The following is a 16,205-nucleotide window of genomic DNA, read 5'->3' as shown; positions in this document are numbered from 1 at the left end:
ATATATACAATCAAAATATAGCAAAATTTGGAGCTTTTGTAAAATGAGTAATGTAATGAGCATTTTAAGATAACAAAGTGGTTAAAACTCTCTCAGAAGAAGCTTTCTGGAAATGCCATGGTAGGTATGTGTCAGCACTAGAAATTCAATGAGAGGACGTCTAAATTAATTACTTTGACTCTCTCACTTAAGTTTTATCTACACAAACTTTTCTGTTCTCCTCACAGAACCTCACTGATGCCAATGTTGCCATTCTAGAGAACATACCAATTGAAACTAAATACTTGCATAAATCAAACATGCTGTAGGTGTTATACACAAAACTGAAAATCAATGTAGTTTGAAAAGCACTTTCAGGTATCCTATTGAGAGAAAAGGTTTGCCCATTGTGTTCTAAACTGGGTTCTTGCATTTGGTTTGGGGTTTTTTTCCCCCTGTTTTTATGCAGAATTTAGTAGATATATACATGCATTTTGTACCTGAAGTTCTATTGGTGATATAGAAATAAAGAAGGCAGATTTTCTAAAGGCTCCTTACAGCCACAACAATAAACACAGACCAAGCCAGGATAATAAATCCAAGTCAGCATGGTAATAAAGCTGCAGGATTATTTTTCTTGGGGTTTTTTTTTTCTTATACAATTAAACAGGAAAAACAAAAGCAGATGATAAACACTATGCCACTGAGCATCTGCCTAAAGGAGCTATATGGCATTGCTGGAGAAATCCACAGTTCAGCATGAATCTGAATTTGCTTGAATTTGTAAAAATAAAACAATTTTCAGGTGCAGCAGTGATGTCCCAGGGAGAAGGATGTTTATTTGTGCAGTCTTTTCTGGTGTTTTTGGATAGGTAATGCTTCTACAGCTTTCCATCATATTTTCTATCACACCAATCCTATTATTGCTCAGCCCTTATTTCTTTTTTCCCAAAACAAAATCCCTAATGCTTCAGAAACTTGTTCCCTGATTATTGGAACTCCAGGGATTTCCTAGCAAGACACTATTTCAGGGCAAAGTTTGAAAGTAGCCAGAATATGTCAAGTTCCCCAAAGGTGTGTGAGGGTGTGTTTCTGCCCCTCTCTGTGTGTCTTGGGGATCCTCTCTGCTCCTGTGGGAGTCTGACCCCACTGGATTGGAACAGGGGAATGGAGGTCACTGGGCTCCCAGCCTTCCTGACATTGGCACGAGGGAAGCTTTCAGGGTCAAACTGGAATTGCATATTCTCCATCCCCTTCAATTCACAGAACATTCCACTTTTTTCTTTTTTTCAGAGTAGCCTCTCTTATGAATGATGAGTTTGGTGTGATTGAGAGCTGCCCAGTAGCACAGCCGTGCTCTCTTCCTGAGACACAGAGCACACAAATGTAAGGTTTGGAGATCTTGTTTGTGACTTTTTAAAAATGCACTTTTTAGTGTTTTGATAAGCCTAAAGTCTTAGTCTACCATCATATACATGAACTAAATTTTTGAACTAGGAAATCCCTGTTAGCATCTCCACTGTATAAGGAAATTAATCTTGTTAAAGCCTATGATGTTGTGTTTCCTGTATGTCTAAATGTAAAAATGCAATCTTGCCCATTAGACCAGCAGGTAGAGTTGAAAAAGAAAGAATGGCTGGGGTGAAGGGAATTTCTGCAAGTCTCTACTCTCAGCACCTGGTGGGAAGCAACAGAGCTGGAGGTGAGTGGAATGTGCATCACTTGAAAATCTACTATAGGGATCAGTGATACTGGCAATTGCTATTAGACACTGCTAACACCATCACAAATGTACCCAAGCTGCACATTCACACTTACACAGTCCTGCCTGTGTGGGGAAACTAAAAGAAAGAACACTTTTCATTCAAGTATTTCAATTTTGTACAAACATTAAGCACACTCCTACTTTTCTCAAAGAGGAAGGATTTTAAAAGAGCTGTTAAGCATTTGGATAAGCAGAGGACTTGATAGCTTAATGGTCAGAATGCAGCTCTCTGGAGACTGGCATGCTAGAATGAAGTCCTCTCTTGCTCTGCCTGAAGCTAGTGGGCTTAAGGGGGAACTGCCATCAGTGCTAAACTTCCAATAGGTGCCTCTCTGGCTCTGCTAAACATCTGGGATGCAGGGACGATGGAAGCACCTGTTGAAACAGTGAAGGAAACACGGGTCTAAGTGCATCCTGCTTTCCCATCCCCCTGTAATCCTCCTGAGGAATTTTATCTTATGCAGAGAGAACTCTTTGCCCTGCTCCATCAGCTGTTTCCTCCTCCCCTGCCCCCATGAGAGCTCCATCCACTCAAAGGCCAAGTTTAACCCTAAATGACTTACCCAGTCCCACAGTGAGGCAGGGACTGACGTGAAAATAAACCCACTAGACCTGAAGACTTCCAGCTAAATAGTTGCTCTTGCTATAAGTATTAGATCACAAGTCCTAACTAAAGCAACATTCTTTCTAGAGCTGCTGATTCAGGGTTGCATAAGTGACAGAAATATAGGAGGTACCAAAAACATAGTCTATAAGTTTTCCAATAAAAATAACCAGAAATCTATTTTATACAGCATACAATATCACAAGTACCAGAGAAGATTTATGATTCATTGCCATCTTCCACTAAATTTAATTTGAGATATTGATGGCCATGGACAATTACTTCAAAGTCAATTCTCCAAACCATTCATCTTTTTCTCCAGTGTACTCACTGCTTGTCATTTTCTTTTGCCATTCTTATACCTCCAGCTTGCCTGATGGAAGCTGTCTGTGGTTTGTAATGCAAACCAAATGTTCCTTCTATGTTTCTTTTTTTTTTCCCCCAAGCTTTATTTTTCCAGCCTTAAATCTTAAAAGCCCAAACTCAGACTGTCTTCTGCAAACAAAATACATGATCTGAGCTGTAGCCATTTGGTTCAAATTTTTGGTTGGATATTAAACCAAGCATTTACAAGATACAAATAATTTGGTGTAGCTCCCAGATTGAATGCGAATGCTCTGCTGTTAACCAGACAGTAGGAAATACAGGACTTTACTATTAAGAACAAGATGAGTTTTACATTACCAAGTACTAGCAGCATCCTCTTTTAATCTAGATCTTGCATCCTAATTTAATCTAGATCTTGTGATCTTACTCAGATTCATTGCTGCGCAGTACTATTAGCACTGAAAAGTTGCAGATGTCTAGGGTTTCCCCACAGCAGGTAGAGCTAAAGATTTGGAAGTTTTCTAATAAAGAGTAAGAAACTCTAAGAGAGTAGAATTAAAAAATGACAATTAAAAACACCCTAATGGTAAAATAAAAATTTAAAAGGAGGAACTTACAACAGCGAGGCAGACAAACCTGACTCCTGCAGAAGGCTGTTCCTCTTCATAGGCCTGGCAAAAAAAGACAGAGTGAATAATTGAAAACACACTCTCCTGGTGCCACGTGACTCAGTTTCAGTAATTGTGCTCAGTACATTGGAACGGAGCTATTGTTTCCTAATTGAAGAAAATGTCAGCAAGGCTAGATAAACAAAAGCAATGGGATGCACTATTGGGGAAGTTGTTTCCAGGAGGCTCCCAGCTACCCAGACATGGCAGCATTTAAGGAGTTTGTGTCATTTGTTTTCACCCATCGCTCTCTGGTCCAAGGTTTGATGGGGTTCAGGCATGTTAAACCCACCTGAGGGGAGCTGGGGCGACAGAAGAATCTGTGCTAATCCAGTGGAGGTTTTCTGTTGGAAGCTGAGATGGCAAACATACTTCTAGCATTTTTCAGCTGATATTTTAATGTTAAGCTAGTAAGAGTTTCATAGACAAACTTTTGAATGCCACTTTTGAATGCCAGACCCCTGTATTGTTCACCATGAACACAATCTCTTTAACCTACAAGTTCTTAAATAATTTTCTCTTTATGGGCTAGACTGCAACTTTGTGATCCCACCTGATCAAGGACTCATAAAATTGTTTATCACACAGATCATGTCAGTCCCCACCTGTTGATCCTCAGTTGTGCTCAGACAGACAGGTAACAAAACTGCTGCAAAAACCTGCTTGCTCTCAATGAATTAGTGTGATAAGATTCATAGGCTGTTTGTTAATTTGAACAAAAATCCATAGAAGAAAACATTGTATCTGAAACAGTTAATGTTAGTTTATTGAAATAGTCAGGTCTCTCTAGACCATAAATCTCATGCTTTTCAGGAAAATGTAATCATAAACCTGGCCCTGTCAGGTCATGGAAATGGTCAATATGAAAGTGCTTAGAACCCTGCTGCCCTCTTTTTTCTGTGTCTTGAATGTTCTGGTTTTATTGCTCTGTCACTAACCTTGAAAGGGAGAGAGAGGAATTAAAGAAGAGGTTTAAAATATTGCACAGATAGGGGCTCATGTTTAGTGATCCTATGGCTTCTAGGTAAAACATAGACTGTAAGGACAAGCACCTGTCCCATGAGAATTGTTCCATACTTGGAGAAAAAGGGAACATGAAATCTCTGCTCTGTACAGTGTCTACAAGAATCCTGGAATACTCTGTCCATGATAATACAATTTTGAGCATTCTTTGTTTTAAAAATGTGTCAAGAGAATTTGACATAATTTTCCTAACATCTATGTCATTGGGATATACATTCCCCAAAGAAATCTTCTCTAAAGGACAGAGGTTTTACCTGACTCACTGGTTAACAAATGACATGGAACATTACCCAACTCTTTCAGAAGAACAAAGCTTTGGCACTGAGTAGTGATCAACATTATGAAGTAGCTTTCCTGGAAAGGAGGAGAAATAGGGAGCTGATTTTTTATTTTGGGAAAGAGTTTTTCACTGTATTTGAAGAGAGAGCACAGTGGCCTTGTACATAAAATGGGGTTTTATATGTAGTGCTAGTACTGTAAAAAAGAAATATCAACAAGGAAGCAAAGCCACAGACTGTTTACCACTTTACTGTCTTTAACTACAACACACACATGTTTTTGTTTAGCAATAGAGAACTCATTCACACAAAATCTGAACAGTCCCTGAGTTCTGATCCAAGCTGATTGAGTTGGAAGCTCAAAAGCATTGGAAAGCTTGCTTTATTTCTTCCCATTGTCACATGCTTTTGCATTTCCTGACTATGGGCTGAATAACGTAGTCCCTAAGCCACTGGGAGTTTTGTTCATTCCAAGTCTGGGCTTCTGCCAGGGCCAGCAGCAGAAACATAAATATCACAAGGAGGGGCTGTTTTTTCATGTTGCTTTACTCTAACCTTTTCCGTTTTTTCCATCTTCTCTGTACAGTAATTGTTCAGTGCCCAGTGGTGAACAGAAAAGCAGGTTTTTAGAAGCTATGAGGAAAAGGAGAGGGAGAAGCTCTACTGTGCCTGCCTCTTGCATTAATGGTATGCTTTGATATTGGATACTGTGGTCAATCTTCATTACTTAGCTCAAAGGTATTGTAGCAGGAAAAGGGCAATGAACACTGATCAGAGGCTGGAATTTTGTATTAAAAGATTGAAATTATGTGGACTCCCCTATGCAGAAAGGAACTACATTGATAAAAGTTTATGAAATAATAGGAAATATAAGGCAAATCAGTGTGGTTTCTTTATTTCCTTCTCACGTGAGGTACAGGAAAAGAATGTGGTAAAATAAAGAGTGTTCAAACAAATAAAAGGAAATACTTAAAATCTAAACCATAATGAATGTGTGGAACAAGAAGGCAGCAGAAATCATGAGCACTTTGAAGTTAGCTGTTTTGTCTTTGATTTCAGTCAAACAGAGATTTTGCCTCAATAGGTGAATTGATGAAAATATATATCTGTAGTTAAAGGGAATAGCATACAGAAGGGGCAGCAACTCCTGCTCCAGAATGAAAGTCAAACAATGCAGTTTACAGGTAGAATGATACTCCTGCCATGGGATAGGTACCATAAAATGGAGTAACTCTTATGATGTCTGGAGTTAGGATCTATTGCAGTGGGAAAAGGCGTGAGAAGAGCCACTGCACTTAATAATTATGGCAATTCTTCTCTTTTGCATAACCAAAATCTGGATGTGTCTGGAACTATAGCAGATACAGAAGCTGATCCCTCTTTTCTCCAAAATATTTTCCACATACACAGGTTTGGGTTCTAGAGGACAAATATGCAGACTATTCAGTACTAAATATTTTGCCTGTTGCTACTGGTGATAACCTTTTCCAAAAAGGAATGTATAAATTTAAACAGGACATTAGTACTGGGCAAAGCAGATTTAAGAAATGATGGAACATCCTCAGTCCTGATCTCCACCCAACCCCAAATACTGCTTATGTTCATATGAAAGCAAGCCAATGGTTTGCAGTGTTCAAGTTTTTATCCTGTCCTTACATTGTTCAGCAAACTGCTAATTTACTTTTGCCTTAATCAAAGCCACAATTTTCACATTTGCCATGTTCCAGACTACAGCTATGTTGCAAAGGACAATCCATCCCCTCACTGCTGCTAAGCCAGGCTGGATTAGTCATCTCTGTCTTGGGTTTCATGACTTTCCCACTGCCCTTCCACCCATGAAAACATAGCTACATGACATGTTGAGTCACCATATTAGCCCAGCTAATCCAGTGTCCTTCTCCAGCAATAACTGATAGCAATTCTTTTAAAGGGGCTAATTAAAAAAAAAATCAAGATAGAGCTTGCTTTCAGGAAGAGGTTCTGAGTACCTTGGTAGAGTAGGGTGAGGTTTTGTGTATTATTCCAAAATGCTTGGATATATCATGATATGATATGATGATATGACATGGTATGTTAGTCTTGTTTTAGCAGAAGTTATAGCTGCCCCATCCTGGATAAGTATTGCATAATGTCAAATTAGGTAAATCTCTTTTTAATTCCTTTCATTACTTAGTACCTACTTATGCCAGGAAGCACAAAGATATTTTTTCCCTTCTACACATGAAATGAATCCTCTGTAATAGAACTGTAATTTATCCATTTCTGGTTCCCATTAAGCTTTTGATTTCAAGAGTATGCACAGGCAATGAGTTTCATGTGTTACATATAAATGTACTTCCTTGTAATTGTGTGAAATTTGTTGCCTCTAAGATTTGTTCAGTTCTTGTACTAGGAAAAATATTCTGATCTTCACATCTCCATGGAATACTTTTCTCATTGATCTCTGTACTGATGTCATCCTCTATCTTCTGCATACTTTTATCTTTGTCTTCTGCCCCTCCTTTCAGCTTCAAACTGCTTTTATATGTTTGGGACTCTTCCTTTTGCTTCAGATCCTTTTTGAGAAAACTCACTTCCTTTTGTGAGCTTTATTACCTGACTATTTTATGGTGGTATCCAGCTCTGCAACCTCCTAGACTATTTTCAAGTGAATTGCTTTCCTGTGAATTAATAAAAGTTCCTAGACCTTGTCTTGCCAGAAACATTTGTGTTTCATGACTTGCACTCCCACTCTGTGATTACCAACCTCTCTTGCTGCAGTGCCCCAGAGGTGAGCAGTAAAATACTGCTTATGTAGTTCCATGCAAAAGGGTCTAATACTAAGTGTACACCCATAAAAAGTATTTTTACCTCATCTTGAGAACATATCCTTGAACTCCATGAAGAATATGTTACTTTATGCATACAATGCTTTGTTTACAAAGTAGCCCATGTGATTTACGTAAGTGATTGTGTTAAGAGTGTGTGATTGAAAAAGTCCAGCACTATGAGTGTAAAGTTTGTTGGCTGTAGCCATGGAGGGCTGCATGAGGCAAAAATTGTACCCTTTCAGCTAAGTGTTGTGCACTGTATTTTTATTTTAATATTTTTATAGTATGTGCATAGACTATGTGTGACATTATGCTGGGCTTTGAGAAACACTAAATATTTATGTCAGCTATGAAGCTGCTAAATATCTAGTACTGAAGGAAAGGTCCATCTCTTTTTTTTAAACCATTGACCAATACACAATTTATAACTTAATGCAGCACCAGAGTAGTAAAAGCATTATGTGAGCTCTCCTGTACGGTGTCATTTAAATTTAAACAAATATTTTTAAAAGTTATGATTTTACCTTCTTTCCACATAATGCTCCTTTTTCATCTGACTTAGTATTTCCTTTAATTTATAGTTCCCTAAACTGTAGGCATACATAAAGGCCCCTTTAGGCTGAATGAAAGGAGAATTATCAATAACCAAACTATGATTTATAAGGAAAAAAACATAAATGGCAAAAGAAAACTGAATTTACTCTACCTACAAAAATGATTTAAAAAATTTCTCTTTATTTTTCATGAGTTCAGTTAAAAGGGGGATTTAGACCTGCCCTTTTCTTTTTTGACCTGTTATTGTGAATTCACGTTGGATTTTGTCATATTTGTTGCTGGCCCTTCTTTACTCCTTGAACAGATGTGAATGAATGGAAGTACTGAAAAGGTGAATATACTTAGTCCACCTGAGAACCAGTGCAGAATTTGCTCCGTATTTCACACTCTGGTCCAGGCACCACTTGCTCCAGCAGTCTGATCTCCGGCTCACCAGAGCCAGGGGCTCGTCATCCCTTAGCATTTCCCCAGTAACTTGCATGGTCCTCTCTGTGTGGCTGGGTGGGTTGGTTGGGTTGGGTTGTCTGTGAGGGCTTTTTGAGGGGTAGAAGGTATTGCAGAGTGTTTTGGGGTACTATGGTTTGGTTTGGGCTTTTTTGTTTGTTTGTTTCTTTGTTTTTTTCAGTTAGCTTTGTCAGTGATTGGTGATGAATTACACAATCTCTTCTCTTGGATATTAGTGTATGAAGAAAATGACTTTACCACATTTGTAGAGTTGTCATTTTAAGCACAAGGCTTAAGCAGTAGCTATTTCTGAGTATTTGTCATCCCTGGAGCTTGGCAGAGGCAAAGCTACTTAACACAGGCTGCTTCTTAACTCTGCCTTAGAAAAGTCTTGAGGACCCTTCACATTTCTGCTGCTGTACCTTATCTCTAAGGCTGTGACAATCAGAATGAAGCTGAGCAGACAGGGTTTGTTTGTGTTGTCGAAGATAACAGTATAAAGTTCCAATGGCAGCTCAATACTTTAACTTTTAACACTGACTTTAGCCACAGTGCACACCACATATGTCACTCACCAGTATTACAGAAAAATCAGGGTATTTTACAGGTTTCCCAAGAGGGAAACAGCATAATCTGTCACATAAATAGATCCCTGCACAAAACAATGTTTTTGGTGCTTCATGAGATCTGATGGTCACAGGTGTGATAAATGGCACTGGGGTCAGCTGCAGCATCCCAACATAGGTCTGGGATTTAGTGTCTGTGGGAGATTACTTTGCTTCCACCTTTTGAAATCAGCCTACACCTCCAGAGCAGAGCTTATCTAATGTTAAGCAGTTTAGAGCTAGTGGCTGAGAGATCTCAGCTGATTCCTGGTATTGGGTTTTGATTTTTCTACAGAATCAGTTCTGAAGCCCAGCAGTTGTTGTTCTAATTAGCTAGTATGATTAACCTGTTGAAGAAAAAATGTTAACCTGTAATTTGTACTGATCAAAATAATTCCTACTCCAGCTAAAGCTTATCTTTTAAAATAAGCACCAAATCTGAATGTAAAGACATTATTACACCAGTCTTGAAAACTTGCTATACACTCAGACAGATTGTTATGCTGCTTAGTTACCATTTCTTTTAAACATCACTGTGTCCTCATTTGCCTTTATTCTGTGCTGGCCCAAAAGAGCTTGACTATTGCTGTTATGGCACAGTGAATACTTATGGTCCTTCCCCAGAATGTTTTATGACAATCAGTAGGAGGACCATGGAGTGAGAGTTGTCATGGAAGAGCAGCTATAAACTGGATTGTGGGACAGACTTGTGAACTGACTCTCTGGAAAGGCTGGAGACACTCAGAGAGCTGGTGTGAAACAGTGTGCTGAAGTTCAGCACAATCCATCTCCTAGAGCAGCCTTGGTGCACCTGGCCACTGAATGACCCCGACCCTGCAGCACAGATGTGCTCAGGGAAACAAATTTTTCAGGTGTCCTTCTCTTATGTAGGCTCATTTTTGATCCTGAGAATGATTTCCATAAGAACTGATGCTATATTCTTTTTCTCATTTGGATTTCCCAAAAGAAGCGGTCTCTTCTGGGATTTAACTCCCAAGTAATTGTCCAAAATCATGTTCCAATACAAAAATATGACCACCAATATTACTTTCTCTGGTTCTCTCTTTTTTATTTCAACACCTTTTAAACTGATTATAAATGTTGTCTTTTTATTCATTGACTGAATCTTTAAAGACTCAACTCAAATAAACACTCAAGAATACCCAGACCTTTGAGGGTTGCATAAGCTGAGGGTTTTTTTCTTATTTCTGTCTTAAGGAAAGGACCCTAAATACATAAAAATGGTATCAGAAAAATGTTAAGACTTTGACAATATCAGTTTAGGCTCAGCATTAATCTTGGGCAAGGAAGCAAACTACCCATAACTGAATCTTACCAACCATATCTAATGCACTATAAAGCAGTAAAAATCTGCCCCAGCTCATTTTTGACTGAATGCTCTAGTTGAGTCTGGATATCTCCTTCCAGCTCTGATGGTGAGCTGGTTTGACTCAAGGTTTGCTTTCCTCACTTCTGAATCCAAGTCCTCATCAAAGAAAGAGGGTTATGGCCTTGTAGTCACCTTCTTTTCTGGATGTGTGGAGTGAGAATTTCTCTGATGAAAAGTACTGGAAGACAATTAAGTGTTTGTTGTTTGTTTTTTTAAAGGGATGATGCACAAAATAATTAATAGCTACTCTTAGAAAACAACAAGAATTTGCTGTTGTCAAGTAATGATATCCTTTCAACCCACCTCCTATTAAGCAGAATCTATTGCATACAAAGCTTATTCCATATGATAAGGCATGCAAGCTGTCTCACAGGGTGCAGTATGTGCCACACTGTAATATTATAACAGCAGGAGGCAAATAAAGCAGCAGATCACAGCCCTGGTCCTCTCTGACAGGCAGGAGCTGTAAAAGCAGCAGAGGCCTCTCTTTTCAGGTCAGTCCTTCAGCACAAATGGAGGCAATTTGGCAGCCCCACAGCTTTGTGCCAGGCTGGCACAGTGGGGGAAGAGGGGAAGGTTTTGTCCCCATTCCACCCTGAGAGCAGTCCTGCTCCAAAGCCCTGCAGTGACTTCTCCCAAGGCTCTGCTGGCCAGGAGCTGGGTGCCAGATCTGGGCTCCCAAATCTGGGCTCCCCAGCTGCACCAAAGAGGCTGCACTGGCAGCAGGGACAGCACAGCACCAGCACCCTGTGCTGCACCAGCCTGCACCTCTTTCTGTGGGCTCACACTGCCTCAATCAGTTACTAATGAGGTGCAAAATCACGGATCCGATTAAGTGAACACTGCATTAATAATGCTGGCAGGGTTTCAAGTCTACAGATGTTATTTATAATACATGACTAAACAAATACGTAGTCCCTTTGAGACTCAGACTCAGGAGCAATTTACTGATTTCCTGTATAGGCTAGTTCATACAGAGATTTGAGTAAATACTGCACTTGAATGTCTTGTTTGGATCTATGCTCTGGAACTGTAGTAGACAATCATATTAATGTGCAATTTTAAAATTATTAGAAAATTTGTTTTCAGATTATTAGATACTGGCCCTATCTAGTTCTCATGGAGGAATAGATTTTTCTGTATTGCTTCTTTAAAGAAAAAGAAAATATTCAAAGAACATAGCCTTCAGTTACACAGCACAGTGGAAATGAGTAGAAAGGTTAAAGAAAATTCTGGAAAAAATGGACTTAGCTGAAACTAAAAAAAAAAATTAATTAAAACCTCATATCCTCTCCTTTCCATCTAGTTTTGAAATTAATTAATCTTATTTATGAAATTTAATTGCCAATGAGATATTTTGTAGTTTTAAAAATGTTTCTGAGTAATCATTTGATCTTGATGTGATTTTGTTTCTTTTCTGCCTCTTATAATATTGCAGGTATACAGGGCCTTCAAAACTGAAGAAAGCTGTGAACTCACAGAGGTCTCTGGTCCACTCTGCAGACTTTTATATACATCAAGAGAAAGAGGAGAAATATTTTACAGCAAACCAGAAGTGTCCTAAATTAAGGTACTCCATGAAGAGGATCTTTGTTTAATTCATAATGCTGATCATTGAACAATAATAATTTGCTTCAAATTTCTCAGACAATTTAAAGACAAAGCAGTGATAACAGAGAATAGACAGACAAAAATGTAAATTGTGTCATACCTCTTATCTGCTTATTCTTCTCTTTCAAATTCTGAAATTAAAGCAGTTGAAAATAGCACATACTGACATGTAAAAAGAGCTGACTGCATGATGACTAAATAATTTGCTATAAAAATATCACTTACCATTGACATTGCCAAGTATCTTCTTATTTAAATCTGCCATTATCATGCCTTCCTGGATATGAAATACGCAGCAGAGTCCATTCCCAGTGTGTTAAATACTTGAGAAAATAATAAATGCAGTGTAACTCCACAGTGTTTGGATATTTGACTGTAACTCCTAAGCATTCAAAGTGACTACTCAATATAACAACTTTTCCTCTGCAGAAAATGCCTTGCTATTTGCCAGCAAATCTTTAATGCTTTAGATTGGGTATTTCCAACTACCGCCCTACTTGCTAGGCAGATGTGTATAAAAGAGATGTTATTTCACTGAATCAACCACTGAGATCGTAACCCTTTTCCTGTACCACAAACAGAAATATAAAACCTCAGACTTTCCTTTTGGACTTTTACTGACTTGTGTCTGTTGTAAGAAAGCAAAACACAACTAATCCGAGCGCCAGTGTATGGAAAATGTGTTAAAACGTTTTAGATCATCTCACTGCTTCTCATTCCTGCAATTCATTGGTTAACTGGCTCCTTCTGTGTTTATGTAGTTGCATGGTACAAATACAACACCTAAACTTCTCGCCCAAAGTTGAAATGATTCATTTATTACTTTTTACGCCACCCCCAGGAAAAAAAAAAAAAGGAAGAAAGAAAACACACAGTGGTCATTTAACCCAAGTGAGTGAAAACGTCTTTCATAAGGTCTGTAAGGGCTTTGGGAGGTTTTTCTTTGGTGAATAAAGTCTGTGTAGTGGAGGGAAGAGTTTTGTCTGAGGATGGGAGAATTTGGGCTACAGCAAACAGACAAACTAGGATCCTCTTGCTGTGAGAAAATAGGATAATAATAAAGGAGGTGCAAATGTTATTTATTCATATGAGATCAATTGAGATGGAGTCATTGTTTTGAGTGGAGGCAGGATCAAGAGAGGAGGTATTTTTGTGAGTGTAGTGAGTGCCTTGCTCTCTGAAATTGTATCAATATTTATTTAGGTCCTTTAGTGAGGTAATTACCCTAAATAGATAATACATAGGCTTTCTATCTTCTGGGTCCCTATAAATATTATTTAACCACATTAATTATAACCACAATGGGGAAAGCACAAGCAGAACAATAAGTGAGTGCCATACTAAGAAGTGGAAAAAAGGATTAAATGAAGACATTTCCTCTGCTTCTCTTTCTATAATGCAGAGAATGTGGCTATGTGATAAGGCACTCTTCCATAGGATGTGGCACCCTGATTTCTGATGCTGCCTGTGGATGCAGCCCCTGTTGGACAGAAGGGATTACAGTGGGTAGCCCTTGTTCTTCCAACAGCTCTGATGGCACAGTTACTCTGCCTTCATTCATCTTCCTCTCCAGATGGACATTAGAATTAATCAGGTTCTAGCCCTAACAGCTTGTTTCAGGACCACAGCTGGAATCAGCATGTCTAGACTGATTTATTCCTGGCTCTCAGACCTATGTGCATGCTACTATTCCATATGCTTCCTGTTAAAGAGGTAATAGTGCCATTTCACAGCATAACTTCAGTTTTTCTTTCTTCCTCCCCTTTTTTATTGCAATTAGATATTATTTTGCTTATGTAGGAAAAATGTCCTGCCCCTGCTCTGAAGCAGGTCAAACTTCCAGACAAACAAAATAAAGTTCACAAAGGAAACAGTTAAATTTTCTGACTGCCTTCACTGTCACAGAAAATGCTAAACACATTTGTAAGTTATATAAAACTGTGTAAGTTCATATTTTCCTCTCCTGGTTTCACAGCCCAGCAAAAGGACCTTGTGACATCTCTAGGCTCTCAAGAGTTTAGTAATAAAAATAAAAATAATCCTGGGCAGAAAACAACACTCCACACCCTGCTACTACTGAGCAAATGAGTTTCCCATTTTCCTCACTTATCCTCAGACTAAACAATGTTAAATTTACAATTCTAACATCTATTTATAGCAGGGACTCTTCCCTAGGAACCACAGAGGTTGCTGTATATCATTGTCCTTAATCCACAGGCCAGCTTTCAACTTGGCTTGTCACGTAATTAGTAGAGAAATCTCCTGCCTTAATTAATATCTAAGCAATTTATGCACTGAGGCATGATAAAGCCCCAAGGTGGGTGGTGTGTGTAGGGGTGGAAGGGGGTGTTCATCTGCTGTGAATTAACATCTGATTGTAGTTTTTCATGTTTCATGTTTACTGTGAAGAGTAACTGATAACATTAACAGCACCCTGGGCTTCTGCTGGGGGTCTGCAGAGCCTGGGAAGTTCCTGTGGGTACTGCAGGGGAGGGAATTCCTGGGGTAATTCCCAGAGCTGGTAATCCTGACAGCACACACTGGGGGAACTGAGCTGGGAACGTGCCTGAGGAGGGGAAAGTGGGCTAAAAAGCCATGGGGGAGCAGGGGGTGACTGGTGTGGGACTCTGGAAGCAGCAGAGGGTAATTTGGGAGTATAAGTGCAGGAGCTGAGGCAAAAGAAGGGATTAAAGGAGGACAGAATTCAGTTAGGGTGCTAGGCTGGAGCAAGTGGGTAAGGACTGAACACAAGGTGCTGGGCATAGGCAGCAGGTGAGCCTAAGCTGGGTAAGACCCAGCACTGGGCTGGGCTCTGCAGACTGGGCTTAGCAGAGCAGGGAGGTTCTGACCCTTTGCAGTTTTCTCTAGAGCAGCACAGAAATTACATTCAGGCCCCGTGCTCAAAGGAAGCTCATCCACAGTCTGTATGTCACTTATCTCAGTAGATATGACAAAGGGACAGATATGCTCCTGCTAACATTTTTTGCAAACTCAAGGACTGAGAAATAGAGAAGTTGTTCAGGAAAAAAAAACCACCTTAATTTGAATGATGTCATAATTTTAATACCCTTTAAATATCTTTCATTTTGTACTTTATCAATGCCCCTAAATCTCATTTAATTTCTTTTTCTAGGTGATTCCCATTTCTTTTCATACAATGAAAGCAAAATAACCTAATCTTAAAATGAAGAATACTTTGTTGATGTATTTGGTGGCATTGTTGTTCTTTCCAGTATTATTCTTCAATCCATCTTTAATATAGCTTGACATTTTGTTTGCTTTTTTTGACCACTAGTGTGCCCTGAGTAGAAGTTTCCATTAAGCTGTCTGCAGTAACGCCTAGATCTTTTTCTTGAGTGATTTTGCAAACCATCAAGTGTATACGAGTAGTTCAGGTTGTTCCTTTTAGTACACATTGCCTCATGCTTGCCTACACTGAATTTCAGCTACCATCTTTTTTGGTCCCTTCTTTTAGGCTTTTCTTTTGTTTTGTTTGCTCTTGGGGCTTTTTTTAAGTCATGGCTTTTTTAAATGATCACATAATTCCCAATTATGCTGGCTCTGCTACTGAATGCTTCCTTTCCAGATGAGTAGCATATAGTTTAAATTAACCCATTTTTGGTGTAGATCTTAGGATCTCTACTTGTTAATACACTTCCCAGTTCAAAATAACCATTGACTTGTATTTTTTTCTTTAGTCTTCACAATTTTCTGTCATAATATATTTCTTAGTCCTCTGCTATTCTTTCCCCTTAGACATTTTATGACATTTAAAATAAACAACTAGGTTATACCCCTATGATTATACTTTTATCCATTATTCTAATGTCTTTTTAAAAAAATTTAATCATAATTGGCTGTTAAAACACGACAGGGACAAGTACAGCCAGCGTAGCTAAAGCCAAAGCTAGAGTTTACCTAGAAGAGCAGAATGGCAGGACAGAGGAAGTTAAAACCTCAATTTCCAAGAAGAGTCTCTTTCAGCCTCTCCAGAGCTGTGTGGAATAATCCTCTCACAGCTGAATTCAGAAAAGCAGCTCCCAGGTGCTCGTAGTCTAACTACAGAGCTCAAGCCTGCTCTTCTGTGCACCAAATGTCCCCTCTCCATCTTCCCCTCCCCGCCTCCTTGGCCACAGTGGAACAGCT

This window comes from Agelaius tricolor, unplaced genomic scaffold (assembly GCF_023055355.1).
Source record: "Agelaius tricolor isolate 1412-34295 unplaced genomic scaffold, bAgeTri1.0.p SCAF_16, whole genome shotgun sequence".
NCBI lineage: Eukaryota > Metazoa > Chordata > Aves > Passeriformes > Icteridae > Agelaius > Agelaius tricolor.
Note: the sequence above shows the minus strand (reverse complement) of the source record.